The sequence below is a fragment of the Bos mutus genome, chromosome 23 (assembly GCF_027580195.1).
Source record: "Bos mutus isolate GX-2022 chromosome 23, NWIPB_WYAK_1.1, whole genome shotgun sequence".
Taxonomy (NCBI): Eukaryota; Metazoa; Chordata; class Mammalia; order Artiodactyla; family Bovidae; genus Bos; species Bos mutus.
The window spans coordinates 41124492-41131330 of NC_091639.1; the positions used below are offsets into that span (position 1 = coordinate 41124492).

The 6839-nt window shown below is 43.9% G+C and overlaps 2 non-coding genes across 2 annotated transcripts; one reads left to right on the top strand and one right to left on the bottom strand.

Annotated features, from left to right (window-relative positions):
- Nucleotides 1-291: 291 nt before the first annotated feature.
- On the top strand, nt 292-354 carry LOC138985164 (U7 small nuclear RNA). Its single transcript, XR_011462418.1, has one exon. It is a non-coding gene; the product is annotated as a U7 small nuclear RNA (small nuclear RNA).
- A 6117-nt stretch (nt 355-6471) lies between these two features.
- On the bottom strand, nt 6472-6604 carry LOC138985167 (small nucleolar RNA SNORA70). The gene has a single exon (XR_011462421.1). It is a non-coding gene; the product is annotated as a small nucleolar RNA SNORA70 (small nucleolar RNA).
- Nucleotides 6605-6839: the final 235 nt, after the last annotated feature.

Sequence of the window (6839 nt, forward strand, 5' to 3'; positions counted from 1 at the left end):
TGAGCTCTTTAACCCCTGGAGGAGGCAGAATCCCCAGTTTCAAATCCGGTCGCTGCTTCTTAGCTATGCTACATAGGCTACTTATAATGGAGTAGCATATAAGTATACTTATTATACTTTCTGAACCTCAGTTTCCTCGTCTGCAAAATATGGATAATAGTTCTTACTTGTGGAGTCAGGATGAATTAGATGTGGAAATGTTTGTACAGAATTCACTACAATGCGCATACTAAGCCCTCCACAAATGAAAGTTATCTTTACATAGGAGGAAACTATTAGACGTCATTTGTCCAGTGTTGCAACTCTTTTAGAAATTGTCTAGCAGGTTTTTCTGGTACGCACTGGAAAACAAAACAAAAAAAAGTGCCTTGTCCAGGGAATTCCCTGGTGGCCTAGTGGTTAGGATTCTGGGCTTTCATTGCCATGGCCCAGGTTCAATTCCTGGTAGGAGAACTGAGCCAAGTATCTGGCAAGAAAAAAAAAAAAAAGCTTGTCCATAGGTATAACCTGTTCTAGTAACAAGGCAAAACTTTCTGCCTGGTGTATCAGACTCCGAAATGGCCTGACCCTTCTTTCAGAAAAAGGAAATAGTGTTAGGAACTGGAAGGAGCTCTTGCTTCTTTTGTTCCATATTTATCAATGGTGCAGTTGCAACCAAAATAATAATAATTGGTGCTTTATTTGACAGTTGACTATGTCCTAGGTGCTTGTGTTGACTGGGAAAAAAAAAAAAAAAAAGCACAGCCTTAAAGTTGAGAGTTATGTTTTATTTATTGGATAAAACTGAGAGCTTAAACCCAGAAGACAGCCTCTGAGGGACTGCTTGAAAGAGGTAAGAGAGAATCCAGAATATATAGGAGTTTTGCAAAGAAAAAAAAAAAAGTAAAGAAAACCAGACATCTCAAGTTAATGAATTCATCACTTTTCTATGTATGGGAAGAGGCAAGAGTCTGGACATATTGAAATTATTCCTCTGACATGCATCTTCACTATCTAGGGCCAGTAGCCTGCCTTTCTCCACCCTGAATCCACTCAGTGTGCACACTGAGAGTGCCTACAGTGGCTGCTGGCTTGATGGCACAACATCTTTTGTTTGTTGATATGGCAAGCAACATTTTCCATTCACAGTTTAAATGCACTACTTATTTAATCTATTCAACAACACTGTTATTCATATTTCAGACGAGGAAACTGAGCTTTAACAAGGTTAAATACACCACAAAATTTATTTTCTGGTCTTAGAAGTTAACTGCTCAATGAAGTTGTCAGGCTTTCACCGCCCCTAGTACAGTGCTTCATTTTACCGTCATTGGTGTGGAACAATCAACTATTATGTGTTTCCTGATCGGAGGCTAACATTAATAGACACCATCAGCTATGATATATTGTTACCAAAAATACTTAACCTGGATCTAACAAAGCATGTAGTAGGATAGGCAAGAGGATCTAAAGGAAAGCAAAAGGCAGTGAACAAATTGAGAAGGTGGTACATTGTATAAAACAACTGGCCTTTTTAAATTAAAAAAAATGTGTCTTTCTACATTAAAATATTTTTGAGAGACATAGCAACCAGATGTAGTGTGTGGTCCAGGGTTAGATCTTAGTTTGGACAAACCAGCTATGAAGAACATTTTGGGGAAACTGGGCGTTAATGTTACAGTGCTGCTAACCCACCTTCGTCCAGACAGCCTGAGTTGACTCTTCTTGAAGGGGAAGGTTCGTGAGTTATGTTTGGATTTTTTTCCTCCTCCCTCTTTGTCCTGATCGTGAGCCTGTTTTAACCTCAAAGCCATTCCTCATCTTCCTCAGCTCTTTTCAGTATGGCAGCAGGGAGCCGTCCACATAAGGAAAGGCTACATGTCCTGGACTCCTGGGCTGACTGGGCACCACTCTGAGTTGCTGGGCCCCATTAATGGTAGACACTTCTGGAGATTAGACGGATCAAGGAAGAAGCCAGAGTATCCCCACCCTCATCCTGTCCCCAAACAAAGGATCCATCCCCACCCCCAAACCTCAAGCTCTCTCCTCCTATCTCTCTGGCTCCAACTTTAAGCAGATGATCCCAGCCCCATGGTGACACCATGACCTTCTTCTGCCTCTCAGTTTAAGGGAGGCAGTAACTTCTTGCTATTGCTCATCTTTGAGTTACTTCACTGTTCTGTGTTTCACTTTTTATCCCTGCCAACACCTACATAAACTAATTCTCAGTTTTAACTTCCCTGATGTTCCAGTGGTTAATAATCCACCTTCCAATGCAGAAGGCATGGGTTCTATCCCTGGTTGGGGAACTAAGATTCCACTTGCAGTGAAGCCTGCATGCCACAACTAGAGAGCTCAAGTGCCACAGCTACTGAGCCCCTGTGCTCTAGAACTCACACACCGAAACTAAGACCCGACACAGCAAACAAATCAATATCCAAAAGATAAATACTTAAGAGTGATCTCTTCCAGAACCCAGAGGATGACCTTACTGTGGAGTCCTATCCCAAGATCACAGGTCAAGGCCTTGTACCAAGGCCACAGATCTGGACCCCATCTCCAAGGTCATTTACGGAACTGACTGAACCCCACTGTAACCATTGCCAAAAGTGCCCCGATCCTTAATGGCCAGCTCCTTGACCCCATATTAGGCAAAAATGCCTATCCCAGTACTCACCCTATGGCACCCTAACCTAATGCCACCCTTGCAGTCGGAATTTTCTTTGTCTTGAGACTAGAAAAATGGGCTACCAACCCAAGAAAAGCGTCGACTCTCCCTTGAGCCGGCCCACTGTTCTAACAGTGTCCCTTCGACTCTCCCTGGTCTGTCAGGAGGTCAGCCCGCTGTGCTCAAAGTACCCATGTTAATCTCCACTCTTTGCTCTCAATAAGCTCGCTCCTTTCTGAAATACTCTGTGTCTGGAAATTCTTTTCCAACTAGCAACTCTTAGTTCCAAGGGGTTATCTCCTCACAGCTTGCCTATGGCCCTGTCATCTTGTAAAGGATTGCTTTTCTCACTTTTCCTCTGTGTGTCACAGGCAACTAAGAGAGCTTGTTTGTTACCCTCTTTCCCCTAGATCTTTGGTGAAAATCCCAAGTGAGGTTGAAATGCCTTACAACACTTTGTGGGATATTCTAAAAACTTACAATGTTTGCAATCTACTTTATAATGCATCCATGTTTTTTAATTTTTCTTAAGGTTATTTCACACTTAAAATGAATTTTACTTATTTAATTTTGAATGGGTAATAATATGAAAGTTAAAGTTAGTCACTCATTTGTGTTTGACTCTTTGCAATGCCATGGACTGTAGCCTGCCACGCTCCTCTGTCCATGGAATTCTCCAAGCAAGAGTCCTGGAGTGGGTTCTCATTTCCTTCTCCAAGGGATCTTCCCAACCCAGGGATTGAACCTGGGTCTCCTGCATGGCAGGCAAATTCTTTACCATTTGAGCCACCATATGGTGCAAAATTAGAAAACCACAGAAGAGTATCCGCCCCAGGCACACCCCTCTTACCAGTTTCTTGCGTGTCCTTCCAGAGATAGACTATGCATGTGCAAACATAAAGGATGTTTCCTGTTCCTATTTTTTAAATGCACAATATTTCACTGTGAAGAGGACATGGCATCCACTCCGGTATTCTTACCTGGAGAATCACATGGACAGAGGAGCCTGGTGGGCTATACAGCCCATGGCGCTGCAAAGAGTTCATTGAACACTAATGAACTGACTGAGCACAGACGTAGTATTTCATTGCGTGAATGTACCTCAATTTATTAAATCCTCTATTGATGAACATTTTATTTTCTTGGGCTCCAAAATCACTGCAGACAGTGACTGCAGCCATGAAATTAAAAGACGCTTCCTCCTTGGAAGGAAAGGTGTGACAAACCTAGACAGCATATTAAAAAGCAGACATCACTTTGCCAACAAAATCCATATCGTCAAAGCTATAGTTTCTCCAGTGGTTATGTACGGATGTGAGAGCTGGACCATAAAGAAGGCTGAGCCCTGAAGAATGGATGCTTCCAAATTGCAGTGCAGGAGAAGACTCTTGAGAGTCCCTTGGACTGCAGGGAGATCAAACCAGTCAATCCTAAAGGAAATCAACCCTGAATATGCATTGGAAAGATTGATGCTGAAGCTGAAGCTCCAATACTTTGGCCACCTGATGCAAAGAGCTGTCTCACTGGAAACAACCCTGATGCTGGGAGAGATTGTAGGCAATGGGTGAAGGGGGGTGGCAGAGGATGAGATGGTTAAATAGCGTCACTGACTCAATGGACATGAATTTGAGCAAACTCCAGGAGATGGTGAAGGACAGAGGAACCTGGCATACTGCAGTCCATGAGGTCACAAAGAGCCAGATATAACTTCGTGACTGAACAACGACAATAAATTGATGAACATAAATTGTTTCCTGTCTGGCTATTACCGGATGCTGCCATACATGGTTAAATGCCACATATCCAAATATATTTGTAGGATAAATTTCTCTAACTGGAATTACTGAGTTAAGGAGCTTTGCTTTTATAAGTTTGAACTACTAAAGCCCACATGCTCTAGAGTCTGTGCTCTGCAACAAGAGTAGCCACCATGATGAGATGCCTACAGACCATAACAAAGGGTAGCCCCCACTCGCCACAACTAGAGAAAGCCCTTATGCAGCATCCAAGACCCAGCACAGCCATGAATAAATGAGTAACAGTGCCACTCAAACTTCAGGGAGTGAGAAAGATTCAAGAGTTGGGGAAATACTGTTTTCAAAGAAGTACGAGGAAGCATTCTGGGCCAAGAATGGTATGTACAGCTGCCACTGTTAGTCATATCTAGGCCAGTTTGCAAAGCCGTATCAAAGAAAATGCCAGTTTAAGGTGGTAATTTCCACTTTCACTACCAGAGGACTAGAGTCATGTACCTTAGCAACCTATTCCTCCCCTCCCCACTCTCCCACTCCCCATGCTAAGGCACAGAAGGTAATATTCAGTTATTCAGTATTTATTCAAGAAACATTTAGTGAGCATTCACTTGGTGTTCAGGTCTGTATTGTCCACTATCAATAAGAAAATAAATAACACACTGTACCACCATCAAGTTTAAAGTAGGAGATAAGACTTCCAACAGATAATTAAAGCATTATATGGTATATGAATATTCATGAAGAAGTAGTGTGGTGTAGTGGTAATGAACACAGCTTCTAAATCCAAATTGCTTATTGCTTTGACTTTGGGGAAGTTGCTTGACATTTCTTTGTCTCCACTTCCTCATCTGTAAAATGGGGACAGTAATAGTACCTACTTCATAGGGTTGTGGCTGTGAGGAGTGAATGAGATCATTTTTGTAAAGCATTGAATACATGGTAAGCCTACAGCAATTGATGGATAGTGTTGGCGCTGTCAGTAATAAGAAAGGTACTAAAACTCCAGAGCTCATGAATTCCACATCCAGAAATCCTTCCAGGCCACTTCTGAGCCACATAAGAGATGACCTGTGGAGCTCATAGGCATTTTCCCTCTCCCTCCAGTAAGAGATCTCAACCTTATCTTGCAACCCTCACTGGATGCTGAGTCTCCTACTAGGCGCTCTTTACAACCTGCAATTCTTTGTTCCACCGCCAGACCTCAGGGCCCCAAAGTGCAGGGGAAAGACTGAACCCGGGAGGTGGACTTGCCTGTGCACTTTGCGCTGTGCATTCATAGATGCCTCGCTGGGGAAGGTCTACCCTTGTGGCCTTGCCCCTTAACTTCTCTTTGAACTGAAACGTCATTACGGTTAAGTGGACTCAGAAAGCTACAATTTGATTTCTTTTTTTGGACAGGAAAGTAGGATTTATTGGTGGGCACGAGTAAGGAGGGGATAGCACCAAGGTTATCAGGAGTGCGGGGCCCCCATCCTTCCAGGGGGCCATGATTGGGGGTGTATTTGGCCCCACAGCCTCTGGGATGAGCCACTTTTCTGCCGTGTTTTCAAATTCATCCCCATTGAATTTACTGAGTCCCCACTTAGAGATTCGGGTCTTCTGGCAGTCAGGGAATTTGAATGTGGCCTGTGGAGATCAAACCAGTCAATCCTAAAGGAAATCAGTCCTGAATATTCATTGGAAGGACTGATGCTGAAGCTGAAACTCCAATACCTGCTGCAAAGAACTGACTCTTTGGAAAAGACCCTGATGCTGGGAAAGATTGAAGGCAGGAGGAGAAGGGGACAACAGAGGACGAGATGGTTGGATGGCATCACTGACTCGATGGACGTGAGTCTGAGCAAGCTCTGGGAGTTGGTGATGGACAGGGAAGCCTGGCATGCTGCAGTCCATGGGGTAGCAAAGAGACATGACTGAGCAACTGAACTGACTGTGGACGGCGTCAGTCACATGCTGTTTGTTCTGCAGCTTGGTGGGGATGGACATTATGATTTGGCCAATGTGGACCCTGGCTACTGTGCCCTAAGCTTTCCAAAGGCACCACACTTACCTGCCTGGAGCCTGATTACAGACAGTAGCTAATCATGAATGGCAACCCATACAGGCAACAGACCACAAACACTACCAAAGAGGCTGCTGTTTGCAGCCATTGCACACCAGGACCCCATGGAGAAAGGAGCACAGTCAGCTTCATTGGCTGCAATAAAACTTGATCTTTTATTTGGAAACAACAGCAGAACATAGGGCCCCAGTTACAGGAGTTCACAGCAGGCTCCCTAGACAGGTGTAAATACAAGGGTTGGGAGGGGCAGTTTCTGAGGCTCTCACCCTATCTTTAGCCCACTCTGCTCTGAAAATGAAATTGTTGCAGGAAGGGAGACCCTTTCCAGGGCCCAAAAGGGAGCTCTTGTCTAACACTCAGAAATGAATTGTCCAAG